This window comes from Girardinichthys multiradiatus, chromosome 13, assembly GCF_021462225.1.
Source record: "Girardinichthys multiradiatus isolate DD_20200921_A chromosome 13, DD_fGirMul_XY1, whole genome shotgun sequence".
NCBI classification, from domain to species: Eukaryota; Metazoa; Chordata; class Actinopteri; order Cyprinodontiformes; family Goodeidae; genus Girardinichthys; species Girardinichthys multiradiatus.
The window spans coordinates 215877-238047 of record NC_061806.1 but is presented as its reverse complement, the minus strand read 5'-3'; the positions used below and the strand labels follow the sequence as shown (position 1 = coordinate 238047).

The 22171-nt window shown below is 43.1% G+C and overlaps 1 protein-coding gene and 1 long non-coding RNA gene across 2 annotated transcripts in view; one reads left to right on the top strand and one right to left on the bottom strand.

The window, feature by feature from the left end:
• Positions 1–1676: 1676 nt before the first annotated feature.
• On the bottom strand, positions 1677–8651 carry LOC124879242. Its single transcript, XR_007040981.1, has 3 exons — positions 8555–8651; positions 7627–7881; positions 1677–2618 (listed from the first exon to the last, which is right to left on the bottom strand). It is a non-coding gene; the product is annotated as an uncharacterized LOC124879242 (long non-coding RNA).
• The window catches only part of LOC124879240 (transcription factor HIVEP3-like), a 69956-nt gene continuing 56395 nt past the window's right edge, over positions 8611–22171 (top strand). Inside the window, exon 1 of the mRNA XM_047383669.1 lies at positions 8611–8674. The gene's annotated coding sequence lies outside the window, so the exon portion shown is untranslated. The remainder of the gene's footprint in view (positions 8675–22171) is intronic.

Below are 22171 nucleotides of genomic sequence, written 5' to 3'. Positions count from 1 at the left end.
TATGTCTATGTTGCATATGTGTTTGATGAATATGTTGCACATAGGTGTTGCATATGTGTATGTCTGTAGCTGCTGCTGTGGTTATTACTCACTGCAATCTTGCCAATTCAATTCCAGTTAATTAGAGTACACCTTGCATTTGTTTTATGATGCTGTTGCCCCCTGTTGTTGGTTGATGTAGTTGTTTGCACATCTGTAACTTCTGTGATTGGTCAATGTCATTGCTCTCTGCTGTTGGTCCATGTCGTTGGTCAGTGTTGTTGTTGCCTGTTCCCCTCGTCATTAATAACTGTTAAAGTACGCCATGTCTGATCTATGTATTTAGATATTACAAAAATATCGGTTTTTCAATATCAGTGGTTTCAAAATCTTTATATTTTGTCCTCGCTATATTTACTTCAGGCATTAAATAGGCCAGCACAGCGAGAAGATGGCGTCCTGGCGCAAATAGCCTCGGGATAATGATGGAGGGTCATTTTATAGGCCTAAAACTTTTAAATAACACCATGGAGTTCAGTCTAGTTAATGTGTATAAATTTGTGCTCACATTAGCAGTACTCAGGAGTATAGATCGGGCTCAGTGAATCCAGCTCGACCCGACCCGGGCCGGGCCCGCGGGCGTAAAAAGCCCGTACCGAGCTCGATCAGCGGACTTTAATTATGGGCGTGAGCCTGAAGGAAACCCAGTATGGATAAATATTTTATTGAAGTTATTACTGCTACTGGATGCAGTCAGTCCGTGCGGTGCCCACCGCCGACTGATAGCGGTGTAACCGAGCGTTCCTTCAGAGTGCAGTGGTGCCCCGCACGGACCGACTGACTGTAGCAGTAATACCTTTAATAAAATGTTTGTTCATGTCGGGTTTTATTCATTCCACAGCGAGCACTGGCCCAAGTCAGGGCAGAGCAGACAGATGTGCTATTTGTCCCTCTCTTTTCACAAAAGAGTAGACAACAACTACAATACGAGTCCTCTATTTTATACTACGTTTAACCACATTTTGTATCCACTACAACTAAATAGACTAAGCTTTGAGCCTGATCCGACCCGACTGTCTTGCGTTACATCAAGGCACGACCCGACCAGGCTTAAAATCTAAATCCAGTATCTAGTGTCTGGACCACTGCATTGTTTAATCATAGTTCAACCAATTGAAATTTTATTCTGACACTAGGGGGCTTAATAGGCCAATGGATGCTAACCTTTTTTTTCCCTTTTTTATGAAAGCCACTTATTTTAATATCGATTGAAAATACACAGTTATCCTTGGAAGACTCTAAGATTAAAATTTATGAAAATGCCACCCGTGTCTTTAATCAGAGGCTCTGGGTAGTCACTACAAAGTTTGGGGCTAAATCAGATCTGATTTCATACATTCAAATGTTTGAGTAGCATAAGGGCCCGGGGTCATGACAGGCACAACGTAAATTTCCCCTTCACTTTGATTAATACAGTCAATGTGATATTTAGCTAAATATGACAGTACATTTTAAATCCAAATTGTTCCTGTAAAACAAAACAGGCAAGATTTCATAGACAAAATTAAACTTTTGTATTACCAATGAAGAAGACAAAGATCCAATAAGTCTTCAGCCAAAGCACAGAAAAGGCAAACATTTTTATCACACATCAACACAAAGTTTATTGTGACATTCGGATTAACCCACAGTGGGAAGTTACTACCTTAACTCAAATAAAACGTTTGAATACATCCCCAAAAAAAAAAAAAAAAAGAAGCAAATCTACGTTTTAATACTACTCCAATAGCTTAAATTACTTCAGAAGAAAAGGGTAGTGCTTATTGCTCAAATTTCCAGCCATCTCATATTTTAATTGGAGGTTTGACAAAAGTAGCTTGTAATGTTTTAAAAATTCCTGTAATACTCCGCACCTAGAACACACTGGAGGGACCATGTCTCTCAGTTGGTCTGGGAACATCTCGGGATCCCCCAGGAGGAGCTGGAGGAGGTGTCTGGGGAGAGGGACGTCTGGGCATACTTGCTTAGACTGCTGCCTCTGCAACCCGACTCCGGATAAAGCAGAAGAAAATGGATGTATGAAGAATATTTTTGGCAAAAATGAAGTCTACAGAGGTGAAAAGAATAGTCTTTTTTGATATGTATTACAATGGGAATAAAGCCAAAAAGCTCCTTGGCCTTACAATACATACATCCTATAAGACATTGTGTTATTTTTACTGTATGCACCATGTAACATCTGTCACCAGGGGCCATCTGCTGACCTCTGGCACTTACAACCACGCCATGTTCAAAGGAAATCTGATCAGTTTTTTTCCATCAAGAGGCTTCAGCTGAACAAACATTTGGAATGAGCAATTATCACTTAAGCTATTTGAGGTCAAAAGTGCGCCCAGCAGATAAGTTCAATTTGCCAATTCACACCTTTTAATATATTCACAATATCAGAAAGTAATTATTGTCAATGCATAAAGTTGTTAAAGTGTTATGAAATAAGGTATGACAAACAGATTTACAGCTTTGAAGTTGTTGATAAACTCCCACAATGTATATCCCTCCAACTGAAGTATTCTGAAGAGTTGATGCTGGTTGTCCCTTTGCATTTCACTTTGTGGTGGAATAGTGTGATCAAGTCCAACCTTCAGACACAAAAAGACAACAGCACGTCAGACATGTTTATCACATTCAAAGGAGCGGTAAGTCATAAAACAAAGTCATAAGAAAAGTGCTGGTCAGCTGTTTTGGTGCTGCAACTTAAACACGCCATGCACACGCAAGCAATTAGGTCATATTTGTAAGGAAAGCATTTAACTAGATTGGTAGAGTAGAGTAGAGTGGTGTGGTGTGGTGTGGTGTGGTGTGGCTTAAGGACCCACCTTCAACGTAACTCAACACCCCTGACCCAAAGATAAATATTTATTTCAACTTTTAGTGTATCTGAGAAGGCTCTCGGTGTCCAGGGGTGATCTATTTTTGAAGAGATCTTCAAATACTCATACAATAGTTCAAACCACTCCAGTGGCAAAACTTTGAAAATCATTACTACAATCAACTTATTGAAACATTTATTTTGTTGTATGAATTATCCTATGTAGATAATACAAGATTATTTCCTCATATAGATTCAATCATTAAAAGGTAATGAAACTGCAGTTATCATTGGCAAAAGGCCTGTGTCTCACCAAAATACATACAATGTTACACCCGTACAAACAAACAGCTCAGTGTTGGCCTCAATCTTTTTTTTTTCTTCCCAGTGCTCAACGCCTTATATGAATTGTTTGCACACAGGTTCACACCTGTATAGAACATTTTGACCTTTTGGCTCAATATAGGAGACATCCATTTGTTTACTTTTGTGGAAACAATATCCTTGACTAATTTGAGTTTTGAACTAACAACCCTTCTACCTATGTGCTCTTTTAAGATAATATTACTAAAAATGTTATGGTCTAACTACAGGTGGTGAGCTGATGCACGGGTAAGGCCTGGTTTACACACTGGCCAGTTCACCAAAATCAATTAGGAATATTGGTTTTGTAAAGGCGATATCAGTTTTGTGTTTGGCTTTATTTATTAATTACTTTATGTACACCTCCATGTGCCATTCACAGACTATGTGCTCAACAAGCTCCACGCTATGAAACTGACCAACTCCAGTGCAGGTTTTCTAATACATCTTTCATTGTATGAATGCAGTTATGTAGTGCAAGAGGTCAGTTAGCTTTAATAAATTTGACCTTTTAGGATTACCTTCTATTTTGTATTTGTCTTAGTCTGTGTCATAAAGCAGTTAGAGAGTCTTTGCCAGGAAAATATAACTTATTTGGGGCAAAAGTTAACAAGAGAGGGGGTGCCTTTTAAAGGAATATGAGAGGCCAACAGAATGAGCTAGCTCTACTCAAGGCTGATATTACAGCTTGAAATCCCACTTATTAAACCTGACAGGGCACACCTGTGAAGTGAAAACCATTTCAGGTGACTACCTCTTGAAGCTCATCAACAGAATACCAAGAGTGTGTGGAGCAGTAATCAAAGCAAAAGGTGGCTACTTTGAAGAACCTAGAATATAAGACATATTTTCAGTTGTTTCACACTTTTTTGTTCAGTATATAATTCCACATGTGTTCATTCATAGTTTTGATGCCTTCAGTGTGAAGCTACAATATTCATAGTCATGAAAATAAAGAAAACTGTCTGAATGAGAAGGTGTGTCCAAACTTTTGGTCTGTACTGTAAATGTTCAAAAATGCTTTTCCCATTATTGAGCACTATCTAGAAAGCACTTGGAATTGTTGGCACACGACATATGATTTTGTTTCTATTTTTTCGACCAATATTGCGTGGTAGTAGTGTAACACTGGAAGCCCCCGACCCAGCTGTGAGCAGCAGGCAAACCTCATGTTGTTACATAATCTAGATGAGGCTCTGATCAGTTGCATAAGCCAATTATAGAATCAGGCTCCACCAGGGACTCTCCTCTGGCTTTTGTGGTTTCATATATTGAGCTCTTCCCAAGAGGATTGTCTTCATGGGAGCTGTCAACAGCACCCAACCTCTGGGAGTATTCTGAACGTCATGCAATCCAGGTGGAAAAAACACCCCTTAGTGACGTCTGGGAGATACACTTTTTCAAAATAGGTGGTCCCGGTGGTATTCATTAAGCAAATGTGGGGTTCTCATTTTAAACTTGTTGTCACTGAACTTGGTGCATGAGAACAAAATATTGTCAGGGGGTATGACACTTCCCTAAAAAATAGACGCTAAAGAAAGATAGGAGAGTTCCCTACCTGTATTTTCAGTATTTGGATTAATAAATGATTGAGTACAACTGCAAGGGAATCCATTGAGGTAACGTTAGGTTGTGTTTCATGTAACTATCTCAGTAAATTGAAAGTCAAATGTAAGTGGAGTTGGAATTTACAGAATGAAACATAAAACGTTAGACATAAAAAATGGTTAAATGCAGCTTCTTGGTATCAATGACAGTCTGACAGAAAGTAACCATGATCTTGAAATATGCTGTTGCAAATAGCTTGTATGACATATTTCATAAGGTTTTAGTTCTTCATTAAAAGGGTTAAGAAGTGACAAAAATATCACCTTCATACAGTTTAACTTCACCGTACCATACAGCTGTAGCTGTATGGTAGTGGCGGTGATAGTGTGGAAAGTGTCTGGATCATGAGTGAGCCATAATGTGGGTGCTGCTCGGGTCTATTGTGGTGAAGAAAGAGCTGATCCAAAAAGTGAAGCTTTCAATTTAAAGATCCCTCTACATTGCCAATGGATCGTGAGAGAAAGAATGTGACCCTGGGAAGAAGCTAATGAAATAAGATCCTCTGTAGGGTGAGGAACTGAACCATCCAGAGGAAGCTCGTAGTAGAGTCACTGCTCCTCCACGTCAGAAGGACTCGGTTGGGGTGGTTGGGACATCTGTTCATGATGTTCATGCTTCCTGGATGCCTCCCATGGGAGTGTTTCTGGGGACCCCTACTGGTTGGAGACCCCAGGGCACACAATACTGAGACTATAGCATTTATGAAGGACATGTTTAAAAGCCTATTTTAGGTGTTATTGCTGGTTAATATTTGTACTTGGAATTTAGGGTTTTAGAGCTGCAAATTGGGCAAAATCCTGAAATTCTGACTTCAGGAAAATCTCAGAAGGACTTCAAAACGGCCTCACATGTAGTAGTGTTTAACTTCTGGTTGTGAATAGGATGTTTGGATGCGCAAAATGGTGAAAGAAAGGTTTTTACAACCAATATTTGGCCAAGTCACTGAGCACAATAGATCTGCAAATAATATATTTCCTACTTGGAATTCGTAAGGTAAATAGAAGACAGCACAATTCAATATAAAAGTTGTTTTACATACTTTATGTGGGCAATTCCTGGTTGCGTGTTTCATTTACTCCAGAAGTCCAATTGTGGATCTCAGTATAATGTCACACCCCTCTTAACCATATTCTAGCTGTAAGTCAGAAAGGTGATGGGAGTTGCTTACTATTTGCTCACTGACCAAACTAACTACATTTAGCTTGGTCAGTGATAATGCTGATAATGCATTTGCCACCACTTTGCAAATTTAAAAGGTGCAATAACATGTTTACCCACAGAAGTAGGACAATACCGTGTAATTGATTGAATAATACAAGTTCTTAAAAGTGCAAACAATTATTTCACAAAGTTGTACGCACCATATTTAAGGATTGGGTTGTTGAGTAACTGCTGACTTTCTTTGTTGAAATTGCTGACTTTCCAGGTCAAAATTATGACTTAAGGAAGCAATCTGACTTGAGAAGATGGACAACTGAGTTGCATGGACTTCGGCTGCTGCAATGCTGTGAAGACATTAAGCTTCCATTCATACTCTGAAGTCCTAATTTACAAGTTTCAAGAAGGGACAATCTACCCGAAAGCTCCCTGACACTGGACTTTTAACTTGAAAAGTTACAAATTTCTCACCAACCATGACTTCACATAGGCTCTGTTGGGACCTTTTAGTATACAGTTCACTATATAGTAAAAGAGACAGGAGTGTCCAACTCAAAGTCCCCAAGGCTGCCCTATCTCCAACAAACTTAACTTAATTACCTCCATAGCATGCTATCAAGTTCTGTTAATGAACCATACATTTAATTTGGTGTGTTGAACTAGAGAAACATCTAAAATATTCAGAACAGCAGCAGAATTATTAGGAAAATGTGTACTAAAGCTGTTGGTTGTTGGGTCTAAACAGGAAACATCTTCCAAGATTTGTTGTAAATTACCAAAGAAAGAGCGGGGTTCAACACATTGAGTGGATTAGCAAACTTTTTTGAATGCAGATATAGTGTAAGGTGCTGTAATGAACTGTTTGTATGTCTAAAGTGAAGAAAACTACATTGTTTTCTGCATCCCATTGCATTTCCATATTGCTGAGGGGATCTGAGAGCAGACATTTCATTGCTGTTATGCATTGCTGTACATTGATGTTACATGTACATACAGGAAACAATTTGAATTTAACTGAATCAACCACAAGCTGGGCATGGCCTCATTCCCCACAGCAGAGCGACAGCATTCAGAAACTTCACAAAATTATACACTTTTTGTTATTGTCTAAGCTTGGGTTCCGTGTTATAGGTGATTGTATGCAACTAGGTCAAAAAACAACAACAAAAAATAGCCATTTTCCCTTGTAAAAATATGTATAAAATCTGGCCCTGCCTTTCTGAACCATCCCAAATCAGTAATGATAGTGATGTATTGTGTGCCCCTAAACAGAAAATAGTTTTCTGTTTAGGGGCACACACAAACATGGTGTTGCATGTTAGAAAACGAACATCATATCTACAATCAAATGATAAAGGTAGTATGATAGTTGGGAGCTTGTATAGTGCTTTAGGGTCTAAACAACTTTGATTCCAATCGATGGAACCAGGAATTCTGCTCTCTAACAAATCATCCTCTCACTTGGTTTATGCAGCAGGGCAATAATCCAAAGCACACCAGCATTCTAGGATGGCTCCTCTTCTATGACACCATCCAGGGACTCTAATGAGACCACATAATTTGAACTGCTGTTCGGTGCATGCACAGACAATAGTCAGAGCCTTTCCTCTTGTAATCTGAGGTCACAAAGAGGTGACCTGTCCACTCACCTTGGAGAAATCCAGAATCAAGGTACTCAGCTGGGGGCTTGTCAGTATCCCCATACCTGCTCGATGTCTCTCTCCAGGGCAGCTCCTGAGCAGGAGGAAGTCCTACCCATTTCCAGGAGTTGGGTCACACACCAGTTCTTGCTTCTTACCAACCGATGAGGTAATGTCTGCAAAGCCTGGTTGGGCCTCAAGAAATGATGCCCCCGCCCTTGCCTGCTACCCAATTTTCATGGCACTTGATCCTGACGTTCCTATCTGTAGAATTAAATCAAGTAATATAAGCCACATTTGCAGGTGTTCCCTCATCAGGATACTATTAATTTATACATGCCACATGTTTTATCCATGTTTTCACTGATTTATTTTGATTGGATTTTTCCTTTAAAGAAAATGCAAGAGCTGGAATGTGTGATTTTGCAGGACAGTTGCTAAATTGTTGCATCAACTTTCACTGAACACACCCCACCTACTCCCCAAGAGACCCCCCCCACTTTTCTCTCTGTCCATGGATGGAGGAAAGGGGGCGGAGAGATTGGACCAGTAATGCACAGTAGGCAGATTATCTGGTCAGGCTTCCTCACTTCCTCTTTGGAGTAGACTGTTGTAAACACGCATCTCGCCTTTGACAGGTTGGAGAGCCAGAGCACAACAGGAAGAGGTGTTGTGTTAAATTAGCATATTTACTATTATCTGGTGCGCTGCTTCAGTATTGTCGGGATACTGAACATTACCAGCAGTAGCAAAGCTAGGAAGAATCAATAGTGCTTTCCGTTATGAAAAGTAAGATTACAGTAAAACACAGAAAGTCATTTTTGACTTTAAACGTTTTGAATATATGTAAAACAAAGGCTGGTGTTTAATTGGGGTTTTAAGTTCATAAAACGCTAATCATTTATGCTTCCAGGATCTCTAAGGGCTATTTACGGACCTTTTACTTTGTAAATCCTTTGAGTCATTTCCGGTTTCGTTGCAGTTAACATGCTGCGGCTTGACTGATCCTGAGAAGCCGTGGCCGCACCGCAGAGAAGTGAACTTCAGCATCCAGCAGGTAAGATGCTATAAGCCTAAATATTAAGAGGTCAGCCAGGCCTGGGTTGAAAGTGCTACCATGTATTATAGCATAGCCTAAATAACTGTAATATAATTCACGCTACATTCTGACGCATATGATAACTGAGCATGCTTTTCATTATCTTGCTTCAAATGGGAAAAAGAAAACGTAGCTAAGCAGCTGTTGCAGGAAGAGTCTGACTGGGACCGATTGTTCTTCTTTGTTTGTTTTGCCTCTTTTCTTTTCAAACGCGTTGTTTAAAACCTGAGCTGGACTTGGGCTTGACCGTCCCCCCTTAAAAACTGATTTCATTCATTGTCTGGTGAGGAGGAGGCGGCGGCGAGCTGCGGAAAGTCCGACACAGGCAGACAGGAAGTGGAAACTGTTGGGCTTCAAAACAAACGCTTCGATATGTTGTTTTAAAGCGATAATTAATGAGGCAGACGTAACATCCGCTGTGACATTAAACAACGCTGTGCTAAAATAGCTTTCTTTGAAGGTGAGAGAAACATAAACACGAGTTGACATGCTTGCTTCAGTAATGGAGTTTTATTTTGAAAGCAGTTATTTTTTTGGCTTGTAAATTCTTCTGACTTGACGTTGATGTGGCTGAGCGCAGTTCAGGCGATGGTATTATGCATTTAATTTAGGTTCCGTTTACATACACTGCGAGTGTGTTGAAAATATATGTATCCAAAGGATTTTTCTACCCTTTAATAATAATAAAAGCTGTCACATAAAAAAGATCCTAAAGAATGATGTTGATGGACAGGTGTGTCATTGTACGGCTCACGGTTATTGGCCGGTATTAGTCCGCCTCCCGCGATGTTGCTCTTAGCTACAGAAGCACTCTGCGCATCGTCTGTAGCAAACGAGCCTCCATTCAAAAAAATCTGCGAAGTTCCTATTTATTAAAACGGCTGCAAGTGCGCATGCCCAGGAGAACATAATCGAAGACGCTTTGAATACCTATTTTTTATGTATTTTCTTTTCACTTACTGGTGTTTTAGAGGTTGCATTGGTATATATAAGTTTTTAAACATTTGCTTGAGAAAATGCAGTCGAACCCAGCGCCTTTATTATGCCTTCCTACTGCTGATCGACCGGTTCTGCACATCAGGCTTCCAAGGAATCCAACATGACATCATGCATGAGAAACAGTCGGGGATCAAGTCGCCGATAATATTACATAATCACTACTCAGCTTAAAATGCTGCAATGATTTGGATGTCAGAGCGAGGGGCAAGTGGATAAGCCTTTGCTTGGTCGGATTTTTGGCGACATTAAAGGTTTTTCCCTGCGTTTTCAGGGAAATAGAATTTAGTTGTACAACGTAGTCCAAGAAAATAATTTACTGCACAGGTAAATCCTTGCGCAGATGCCTGCTGGATTAGAGGGCACCTGAGGACACCTAGGTTCTGAACATGATGGAGATGAAAGATTTTTTTTTTTTTTGTAACATGAGCAGATATACTGAAAATGGAAAACGGAAAATAAATCCACGGTAAGTGGTCAAGAGTCTGTCTTGATGTGGTTTTGGGCTTGCTTAGAGTGGTCCAGATGATCTAGATGTAAGATGTGTACACATAGGAACCATGCATAAACCTTTTCAAGCTCACAAATCAAATCAATGATGATAAAGTTATGCATTTTTCATACCATTGAAATATGATTGGCTACTTTACACATTTATACAAAAGTATTTATATAAAAGTATTTTAAAATGTACCATTATTAATGTATGAATTTTTGTATAATGTGAAAATGAAAAAAAAATTAAATTGCCTTTGCTGTTTATTCTATCCATAACAAACATTTCAAATGCCTAAAACATTTATTTCCAGAGGAGATATTACATAAATGTTCCCATTCTTGTGAATTGGGTTTTTAGCTCCAGAGAAAAGCCACAAGTTTCCACCAGTTACTTTTTCCCTTCTTTAATGAACATCGTGGCATAGATATATCGATCAAATCCTGTCCCAGAGACTCATCCAAGACATTTGATACCAGTTCTGATACAAAAATTGGCAAAAATAGATTGAAAACTTGGTAGTGCAGTAAAATAAAACATTAATTAGTGTCACACTAACCTATTTACCGTTGATGTTCATGAGACTACAATCTCTCCTTCCAGTCCATTTCTCTTCAGCAGATGGATAGTTTATCCCAGCTGGTGTTTCTGCTGTTCCAACATGTCTTCTGACAAACGTGCATAGGTTTATTAGTTGTTTCCAAACAAATATCTGACTCGATATACAGGTCCTTCTCAAAATATTAGCATATTGTGATAAAGTTCATTATTTTCCATATTGTCATGATGAAAATTTAACATTCATATATTTTAGATTCATTGCACACTAACTGAAATATTTCAGGTCTTTTATTGTCTTAATACGGATGATTTTGGCATACAGCTCATGAAAACCCAAAATTCCTATCTCACAAAATTAGCATATCATTAAAAGGGTCTCTAAACGAGCTATGAACCTAATCATCTGAATCAACGAGTTAACTCTAAACACCTGCAAAAGATTCATGAGGCCTTTAAAACTCCCAGCCTGGTTCATCACTCAAAACCCCAATCATGGGTAAGACTGCCGACCTGACTGCTGTCCAGAAGGCCACTATTGACAGCCTCAAGCAAGAGGGTAAGACACAGAAAGACATTTCTGAATGAATAGGCTGTTCCCAGAGTGCTGTATCAAGGCACCTCAGTGGGAAGTCTGTGGGAAGGAAAAAGTGTGGCAGAAAACGCTGCACAACGAGAAGAGGTGACCGGACCCTGAGGAAGATTGTGGAGAAGGGCCGATTCCAGACCTTGGGGGACCTGCGGAAGCAGTGGACTGAGTCTGGAGTAGAAACATCCAGAGCCACCGTGCACAGGCGTGTGCAGGAAATGGGCTACAGGTGCCACATTCCCCAGGTCAAGCCACTTTTGAACCAGAAACAGCGGCAGAAGCGCCTGACCTGGGCTACAGAGAAGCAGCACTGGACTGTTGCTCAGTGGTCCAAAGTACTTTTTTCGGATGAAAGCAAATTCTGCATGTCATTCGGAAATCAAGGTGCCAGAGTCTGGAGGAAGACTGGGGAGAAGGAAATGCCAAAATGCCAGAAGTCCAGTGTCAAGTACCCACAGTCAGTGATGGTCTGGGGTGCCGTGTCAGCTGCTGGTGTTGGTCCACTGTGTTTTATCAAGGGCAGGGTCAATGCAGCTAGCTATCAGGAGATTTTGGAGCACTTCATGCTTCCATCTGCTGAAAAGCTTTATGGAGATGAAGATTTCATTTTTAAGCACGACCTGGCACCTGCTCACAGTGCCAAAACCACTGGTAAATGGTTTACTGACCATGGTATCACTGTGCTCAATTGGCCTGCCAACTCTCCTGACCTGAACCCCATAGAGAATCTGTGGGATATTGTGAAGAGAACGTTGAGAGACTCAAGACCCAACACTCTGGATGAGCTAAAGGCCGCTATCGAAGCATCCTGGGCCTCCATAAGACCTCAGCAGTGCCACAGGCTGATTGCCTCCATGCCACGCCGCATTGAAGCAGTCATTTCTGCAAAAGGATTCCCGACCAAGTATTGAGTGCATAACTGTACATGATTATTTGAAGGTTGACGTTTTTTGTATTAAAAACACTTTTCTTTTATTGGTTGGATGAAATATGCTAATTTTGTGAGATAGGATTTTGGGTTTTCATGAGCTGTATGCCAAAATCATCCATATTAAGACAATAAAAGACCTGAAATATTTCAGTTAGTGTGCAATGAATCTAAAATATATGAATGTTCAATTTCCATCATGACATTATGGAAAATAATGAACTTTATCACAATATGCTAATATTTTGAGAAGGACCTGTATGCAGCTAAAGTCTTCAGTAAACTCACATCATGCTAGTGCAGAGCACTTTGCTAAAGTGCTGCCCAGGATAGCATACTGTTTTGATACAACTTCTTTTTTTATTTGACTACTAAAACATTTCAATCTGGTTAAAGTTGCTTGTGCTCAGAAAAAAAAAGAAAAGAAACTATCCTGCTTCACCCACTTGATTTGAGTTGAACATTGTAAGAATGGATAACTATTGTTTCAGCTCCTCTCTGCTACAATCCTGTCAGAGTCTGCAGTCTCTGCCTCTCCTGCTTACCTTCTTCCACCACCAGGTGCGGCTGAGGGCTGCGTCTCTGGGTGCGACAGGTGTTCCTCATTTTGATGATCATCTGGAGGAGTATATAGGGGACGGATCGCCAGCACTTCTTTGCCTGAGTGTTTTGCCTACAGCGGTACCATCACCTGGCCAGATCTTGTATTTTGAAAATCTTGTGTCTCTTTGATTAAGAGAAATTACTCACCGTTTTTGTCTCACTCCTTCCAGGTTCCATATTCCAGTCTTTTGACTCATTCTGAAGGTTTATCGCACCCTGCTTCAGAAGAACCCAGATCAAGTCCCAGCTGGCTGTCCGTTCTCCGGTACTCTTTCCTCGCCTGCACGCACCCAGTCCACCCTCCAACGATCCGCTTACTTGGACCACAGAAGTTCCTGGTGGATTCCCAGAAGAGGCCCCCCTGGATCTCCAGACTCATTTGCCATCTCCCTGGCGGATCTAGTCCTTCCTGCACACTGTAAGCCTTCTAAAACAGAGACTGTTAGCTGTCACTCACCAAGTACTGACCTGACCTGTTTCCCTCTTTTTCACAGTCCTCCGGTTCCTGCCTGCATGGCTAGCCCTGATCATTATCTGTTCCAGAATTCTAGCAATAAAACTTCCAAAACTGTTTACTGTTCTCTGAGTGTTCTTCCGCATGTGGGTTAAGTCAGCCGTTAAAACGATGACAGAACACTCAGGCCAATCAAACCCAGCGGAGGAACTTCACAGAACAGTATCTGAGCATAGTCATCAGATTCATATCCATGGTACAACCCTTAGATCACTTTTAGAGCAGCAGCAGGAGACAAATCAGTAGTTGGGACAACTAGTGGCAATGCTTCAGCAGAGGTTGGGTAATGTGACCGCCCAGCCTTCAGGCGGCGCTGCAGAGCCTGCCACTTCTCACCAGCCTCCGCATAGCAGAGAGGTTACCCCCCCCCCAATCCCGAGAAGTTCTCGGGTGAGGTCGGGAGTTGTCGTGGTTTTCTGTTGCAGTGTGGTTTGGTGTTTAACCATTCCACACAGAGTTTTTCCCATCCCGATTGTAAGATCTCATATGTTGTTGGATTACTTACCGGCAAGGCACTACATTGGGCTGAGGCTAGGTTTATCAACCCTAATCAGTTTGGATGTACATACGAGGGGTTCATAAAGGAGTTTAGACTAACTTTTGATTTAGATTCAGGTCCCTCCGGTGTGGCTCGCCGCCTACGGGCATTAAGACAGCGAGGCCAGCCTTTAATTTCTCCATTGAATTCCGTACCTTAGCTGTGGCTTCTGGCTGTAATTCGAGCACTCTGAAGTCCACATTTTTCCAGTGTTTAGATGAGGCTGTAAAGGATGAATTATCGCTACTAGACGAGCCAGAGGGATTAGATTAGTACATCAACCTGGCTATCAGGCTTGAAACACGCATGAGAGAGAGAAGGCGAGTCCATTCTGACCGATTTATGCCCCAATTTCAGTCCGCTTCCTCGCTCCAGTCTAGGTCGGCTCCCAGCCCAGGCGTGCCTGAGCCTATGCAGTTGGGTAGAGCGCGACTTTCGTCTAATGAGAAACAGCGGCGTAGGTAGACAAACAGCTGCTACTACTGTGGGAAGCCCGATCATCAAATTTCCGCCTGTCTAGTCCGGCCAAAACGGCAGGTCCGTCGGCTGTAGAGGGGCAGCCGGCAGACCCGAATTCAGATTCTAAGACCCCGCCACTAGTTTTGTCTGCCACTTTTTTAATTCGCCAGTGGGCTGTTGGTCTCAAAGCCCTCAGATTCCGGCTGTGAACTCAATAGACCCGGCTTTAGTGGAGCAGGAGCATATTAGAACTGAGCCACTGACCACCCCACGTCAGGTGTTGGCACTGGATGGTCAGCCTCCGCCAGATAACTCACAGAACTGAGCCACTTGAGTTAGTGTTATCAGGAATTCACAGGGAACAGATTTCTTTCTTTATTTTTCCCATGTCCCAGAAACTAGTAGTCTTGGGGTTTCCATGGTTGCGGACCCACAATCCACATTTAGATTGGGCCAAGCTAAGAATAGAGGCCTGGTCCACACAGCGTATGCTCACCTGCCTGCAATCTGCTGTCTCCCCTAGATTTCCGGTACAGGAGTAGGAGGTCGAGCCGTCGGACCTTCACCTTGTTCCCCCAGATTATCATGATCTTAAGGCAGTCTTGAGTAAGTCAAGAGCCCTGTCCCTACCAGCACACCGTCCATATGATTGCGCAATAGATCTGTTACCCGGAGCCCTGTTGCTCTCCAGCCAACTTTATGAAATCTCCCAGCCTGAGAGACAGGCTATGGAGAAATATATTACTGAGTCGCTAGCTGCCGGTATAATATAGCCCTCATTGTCACCTCTCGGGGCTGGGTTTTTGTTTGTTGGGAAGAAGGGCGGGTCTCTTCGGCCTTGCATTGATTATAAGGGGTTTAATGCAATCACAGTTAAAAAATAAGTATCCGTTACCACTTCTTTCCTCAGCTTTTGAACCAGTCCACGGTGTTACGGTTTTCACTAAGTTAGATCTCCGCAATGCATATCATTTAGTCCGGCTCCGCCAGGGAGATGAGTGGAAGACAGCATTCAAGACACTGCTTGGACATTTTGAATCTTTGGCCATGCCCTTTGGATTATGCAACGCTCCTGCAGTTTTTCAGACTCTGGTTAACGACATCCTGAGAGACGTTCTTAATTTGTTTGTGTTCGTCTACCTAGATGACATTCTGATGTATTCCAGAACTCTTTCTGAACATCACCGTCATGTCTGCCTGGTGCTACAGAGGCTGTTGGAGAACCAGCTTTATGTTAAAGCTGAAAAGTGTGAATTCAACCAGCCATCGGTCAGTTTCCTCGGATTCATCTTAGAGGGTGGACAAGTTTGTGCCGACCCGCAGAAGGTCAAAGCTGTGGAGGACTGGCCCCCTCTACACACCCGGAAGCAGTTACAGCGATTTTTGGGCTTTGCCAACTTCTACCACAAGTTCATCTGCAACTACAGCCAGATGGCCAGCCCGCTCACAGCCATGACCTCAACTAAGACCATCTTTGCCTGGAGCCCGGGGGCCGAAGCAGCCTTTAATAGGTTAAAGGGGAGCTTCTCCCAGGCTCCAGTGCTCATGCACCCAGACAGCAGCAAGCAATTCGTCTTGGAGGTGGATGCCTCAGACACCGGTGTGGGAGCCGTGCTGTCCCAGCGCCAGGACAAGGATGGGAAACTCCATCTGTGTGCCTCCTTCTCCCGCCGACTGTCTTCAGCCAAAATAAATTACGACGTCGGCGACAGAGTACTCCTCGCCATCAAGCTGGCTTTGGAGGAGTGGCAGCACTGGCTGGAGGGCACTGAACATCCCGTGCTGGTATGGAGAGACCACAAAAACTTGGCTGACCTTCAGTCTGGTAAATGCCTAAATCCCCGTCAGTCACGCTGGTCTTTGTTCTTTTCAAGGTTTAATCTGTCCATCTCTTATAGACCCGGTTCCAGAAATATTAAGCCTTATGCACTGTCCTGTCAGTTTGCTCCAGATGACTCAGAGAAACAAGCGTCCACCATTCTACCACCTAGCTGTACTGTAGGTTCCATGACCTGGGAGATCGAGGACAGTGTGCGGCAGGCTCTCCTTACTGAGCCGGGGCCTGGTATTGGACCAGCCAACCGCACCTATGAGCCTTCTACGGTCCGTTCTCGGCTCATCAAGTGGTTTCACTCTTAGAGGTTCTCCATCCACCCTGGTGTTAGTCGAACCATCGCAACGGTCACCAGAAAGTTCTGGTGGCCGACACTTCATAAAGACATCAGAGACTTTGTAAACGCCTGTCCCACTTGTGCACGGACCAAGTCTTCGAACCGTCCACCCGCCAGCCTTCTGGAGCTGCTCGAGGTTCCTAGGCGACCTTGGTCTCATATCGTCTTGGATTTCGTCACCGGGCTGCCTAACTCCAAAGGCATGACTACTATCCTGACCATAATTGACCGCTTTTCTAAGGCCTGTCATTTGGTTCCCCTCAAGAAGTTGCCTTCAGCTAGTCAGACTGCTAAGCTTCTTGTTAAGCATGTTTTTTGCCTTTATGGAATTCCCCAGGACATCCTCTCCAACCGGGGCCCCCAGTTTGCCTCCAGTGTCTGGAGGGAGTTTTGCACGGTGCTGGGAGCTAAGGTGTCTCTGACCTCGGGTTACCACCTGCAGTCTAACGGCTAGGTCGAACGAATGAACCAGGAGTTGGAGGCAGCCCTTCGCTGTGTTACATCAGCCGAACCGACCGAATGGAGCAGCTACCTGCCGTGGATAGAGTACTCTCATAACTTCCATGTATCTGCAGCTACTGGCCTCACTCCGTTTCAGGTCTCTCTTGGTTACCAGCCTCCGTTGTTTCCATCAGATGAGAAGGAGGCAGCCTCGGTGTCTGTGCAGCATCATGTTTGGACCTGTCGGCGGGTTTGGGATTTGACTGTCCGGGCTCTTCAGAGGAAATCGGAGCAGAACAGACGTTATGCGGATAGACGCTGCATTCCAGCTCCTGAGTACCACCCCGGTCAGAAGGTTTGGCTTGCCGCACGGAATGTGCCTTTCAAGTCCCTGTCCAGAAAGTTGTCTCCCAGGTTCATCGGTCCCTACCCTGTCGAGTCTCTGGTTGGTCCTACTTCAGTTCGTCTCAAGTTGCCAGTTCATTTCCGTATTCACCCCGTTTCTCATGTTTCCCAGCTCAGGCCTGTCCGTACCAGCACGCTCTGCCCTCCGGCCGAGCCCCCTCCACCCAACCGGGACTTCCAGGGTCATCCAGCCTACACGGTCCGTTGGATCGTGGCCTCTCGTCGACGTGAGCAGGGTTGGCAATACCTGGTCGATTGGGCTGGTTATGGTCCGGAGGATCGTTCCCGTCTCTTGGACCCGGCTTTTTTTGTCGTCACAGGCTGGGCCTTCTGGGCCGCCAGGTGGCGGCCGTTGAGGGGAGGTGGTGTCAGAGTCTGCAGTCTCTGCCTCTCCTGCTTACCTTCTTCCACCACCAGGTGCGGCTGAGGGCTGCGTCTCTGGGTGCGACAGGTGTTCCTCATTTTGATGATCATCTGGAGGAGTATATAGGGGACGGATCGCCAGCACTTCTTTGCCTGAGTGTTTTGCCTACAGCGGTACCATCACCTGGCCAGATCTTGTATTTTGAAAATCTTGTGTCTCTTTGATTAAGAGAAATTACTCACCGTTTCTGTCTCACTCCTTCCAGGTTCCATATTCAGTCTTTTGACTCAGTCTGATGGTTTATCGCACCCTGCTTCAGAAGAACCCGGATCAAGTCCCAGCTGGCTGCCCGTTCTCCGGTACTCTTTGCACGCACCCAGTCCACCCTCCAACGATCCGCTTACTTGGACCACAGACGTTCCTGGTGGATTCCCAGAAGAGGCCCCCCTGGATCTCCAGACTAATTTGCCATCTCCCTGGCGGATCTAGTCCTCCCTGCACACTGTAAGCCTTCTAAAACAGAGACTGTTAGCTGTCACTCACCAAGTACTTACCTGACCTGTTTCCCTCTTTTTCACAGTCCTCCGGTTCCTGCCTGCATGGCTAGCCCTGATCATTATCTGTTCCAGAATTCTAGCAATAAAACTTCCAAAACTGTTTACTGTTCTCTGAGTGTTCTTACGCATGTGGGTTAAGTCGGACGTTAAAACGATGACAGGAACAACTAGTGATATTAGTATCATCATGTGCAACACTCTGTGCAGGAACGCCCATGTGGACTACCTGTGCTCCAGACTAGCCCAAAGACAACGTTTTTTACGCAGACATAAGCTGTTTGGAGTCCAATCTGGGATCATGCAAATTTTTTATAATGGTGTCCTTGGCAGTATAATTAGGACAAAGGAACACAAAATTGTAAAGTGAAGGGAAAATACAACTATAAGTAAATCCACCTGAATGAGAACTCATCTAATATTGAAATTGAGTCCAAATGTGTAATTTTAATCTCTATAAAACCAGCTATTCTGCAAAACCTTCGAGATTTATTTGAAAACATTAGTGAGCAAACAATGCAAGTGCAACATTGCACTTGTCCCTACAAAAGCCCCCACTATACCCAGGGTAAAACATGGTGGTAGCATCATTCTACGGCAAGCTTTTCTTCAGCTGATACAGCGAATCAGGTCATAATTGATGGAAACATGGACGGAGTTAAATACTGAGTAACCCTGGAAAAAACCTTTTTAGAGGCTGCAAAAAAAACGTCCACTCTCACAGTCCAGCAGGATAACTACCTTGAACATACAGCCAGAATTATAATGATTTATAGGGCAGGGGATCAAAGCATATTCATGTATTAGAATGGCCTAGTTAAAGTCCAGGTCTAATTTCCCTCAAAACACAGATTCTCTCTATTCAATGAGACTGAGCTTGAACTGTTTTGCAAAGACGCAAAGGTTTCAGTCTCTACTTGTAGCAAGAGGTGATTAGTGTTGACTCAGAGGCTCTGAACACAAATACAGGCCACTCTGTAGCACTTAACCAAAGGTAGTAGTTCATAATCCGAGAACAACACATTGCTGTCTGTTTTCCGTGTGCTCATACACTGACTGCAAGGGCAGATGCTCAAAATTCATCCAAATAATTTTCCTAAGTGTTCTCACTATATCTACAAGTCTAGATTTACTGAACTGTCAGTGAGCCAACCCAAGCACCCATGCCATTCCTAATTATACTGCCAAGGACAACATTATAAAAAATTTGCATGATCCCAGATTGGACTCCAAACAGCTGAGCTTGAACTGTTTTGCAAAGACACAAAGGTTTCAGTCTCTACTTGTAGCAAGAGGTGATTAGTGTTGACTCAGAGGCTCTGAACAGAAATACAGGCCACTCTTCTCACATTTCTATTGGTGAAAACATTTCACACGGATCAGATTTTCCCTTCAAAATTATATACTGCTTTGTGCCTGCCTGTCACAACAAAAAAGTAAAAGAATAAATCAAGCCTTGTAATTTAAACGTGACAAAATGTGGAAAAAGGATGTGAATACTTTTCCAAAGCACTGTATATCTGCCCCCGGGGTTATTTTAAAGCCATGTACACGAAGTCCATCTAAAACCAAGTGATAGAGGTTGTCAGCAAGAAATACTGACTGTGGCCAAACTGAGCTGTTTCCTGTATCATCACTGGTTTACAGTCGACCCAACTATGTGTTTACATCCTTTCATTATTGACCCGGTGCCTGCGAGTGTGTCATGTTGTGCTGCTGCCTCAGATGAGCAGTGTTCAGATTTTTGACATCAGTGTCTTTTGAGACAAACATACAACATCTTTAGAAAGCCCACTCTACTTTTCCCACTAAATATACATGGCTTTGCATTGGGTCTCTATTAAATAACTGTTAGCACAACATGAACTGCTTTGGAGTACACTCTGGTGATGAAGCTGCAGATGAAAACACACACCACAGACAAAGGATGTAGAATAGACAATAAAAAAGGCCAGCATGACCATATTTATACCATATCGCATGCTGACCCTACAATTTACGTGCGAGAAAGCTTCAAGCTGTCAGTCTGTCAATCAGCAACAGATGCGATTTATCCCAGCCGGTTACTTGTGATTGCAGTCTCTTAATAACAGTTAGATAATCAGGTCTGTGGCTCCAGAGGAGCTTCTTAAGCTTTAAATTTGATGTCCTTAGAGTTACTCCAGAGGAGCCTGGGGACTAGTTGCTACACACTAGGATGGAAGAATGAGGAGGATCTGCCACCAAATGTACTCATACTCGTACTTGTTGTCTTGCGCTTATCCGGGACCGGGTCGCGGGGGCAGCAGACTCAGCAGAGACACCCAGATGTCCCTCTCTCCAGACACCCCCTCCAGCTCCTCCAGGGGGAGCCCAAGGCGTTCCCAGGCCAGCCGAGAGACATAGTCCCTCCAGCGTGTCCTGGGCCGTCCCCTGGGCCTCCTCCCGGTGTAATGGCTTGAAATCAAGCTGCATTGAGAGAACTGAAAAATAAGGCATCTAAATCAGTAATATGCTTTCATATCAGTAAGTGATGACATGTAGGTACAGTACCACGCAGAATTAGCCCTACCCCTTGAGCTTCTGGAGATTAGGGAAGATATTCACCTACCAGCAGGACAAAGACTCTAAACTTAGAGCCAGAGGTACAATGGAATACATTGGATAAAAGCTTATTTATATGTAACAGTGGTCTAATCAAAGTCCGGACCTAAATCCAGTTGAGGATATAAGATGTCCAAAGCTGGTAGAGAAATGCCTCCAACGACATGCAGCTGTAATTGAAGAGAAATCTGCATACAGGGAAATAGTTTTACATGCACATTACACTCTTAGAGTTTTATTTGTAAAAAAGCTATTGTTAAGCATGTTTCCTTTGCTTTTCATTTCACAATAACCAACTGCTTTGTGTTGGTTTCACATGAAATCAAAATAAAATACATTGAGGTTTGTGGATAAAACACTGGAAAATGTGAAAAAGTTCAGCGGATAGGAATTATGTGGAAATGTCTGTTTATATTATTAAACAGATATTGTTATAGTGTTTAGAAGCATTTTGAGACATTTTCTGTACTTTTTTCCAAAATAAATTGCAAAGCTCTTTTAGTGTCTGTTACTATATCAAGCACATCATCACATTAGACTGTCATTTGTGGATCCCTGTAGTTTAGAGTTCTTCCCATCAAGCTTGATGTTTCTGTGAAGCATAATGACCCTATTGTTGCAATGATATGCTCAAATCGAATGTCGCTCACTGCATGACACGGTTTCTTGATATAGGACATGAGCAGGGATTCAAAAAGCACCCAGTCGGAGCACTGGCCTCATCCAGCTCCTCACACATAGAGTGGTGGTATGATAAACATTTCTGCTGCATGCAGAGACTCTAGTGTGTCTTGAAATCTGCTGGTGGGCTGCTAAATTATGAAATGGCAGAGCCTGAGTTTTTCCAATGGCTCCATCAAAGGTCCCTCTGTTGAGCTGAGCACAGCAGAGCCAGAGAGGACAACATTGATATTCATGCCCGTTGGTCTTATGGAGTAACCATCGGGGGTCTCATCCCTTAGCTGTCAGTCAGGTACAGTGTCCTTGGGAGCAGGTGAAATGTAATGGCTCTTCTGTCTCTGGAGCCTCAGGTTGTCCACATAACTCTTCCAGCTGCTTTTCAAAGAGAGTAAAATGTCAAATAAAACAACATCTAAATTTCACTGAAACATTCACTCATTCAGTTCAAATTTCAATACGTTCTTGGGCTTCACTGCGATTTTTAAATCTTAGGACTTTGTCCTCAATACTGCTTGTAAGAAGTTCAATAACATGAACAAGTTCAAGATAAATTGTCACCCCTTGGCGAAACATTT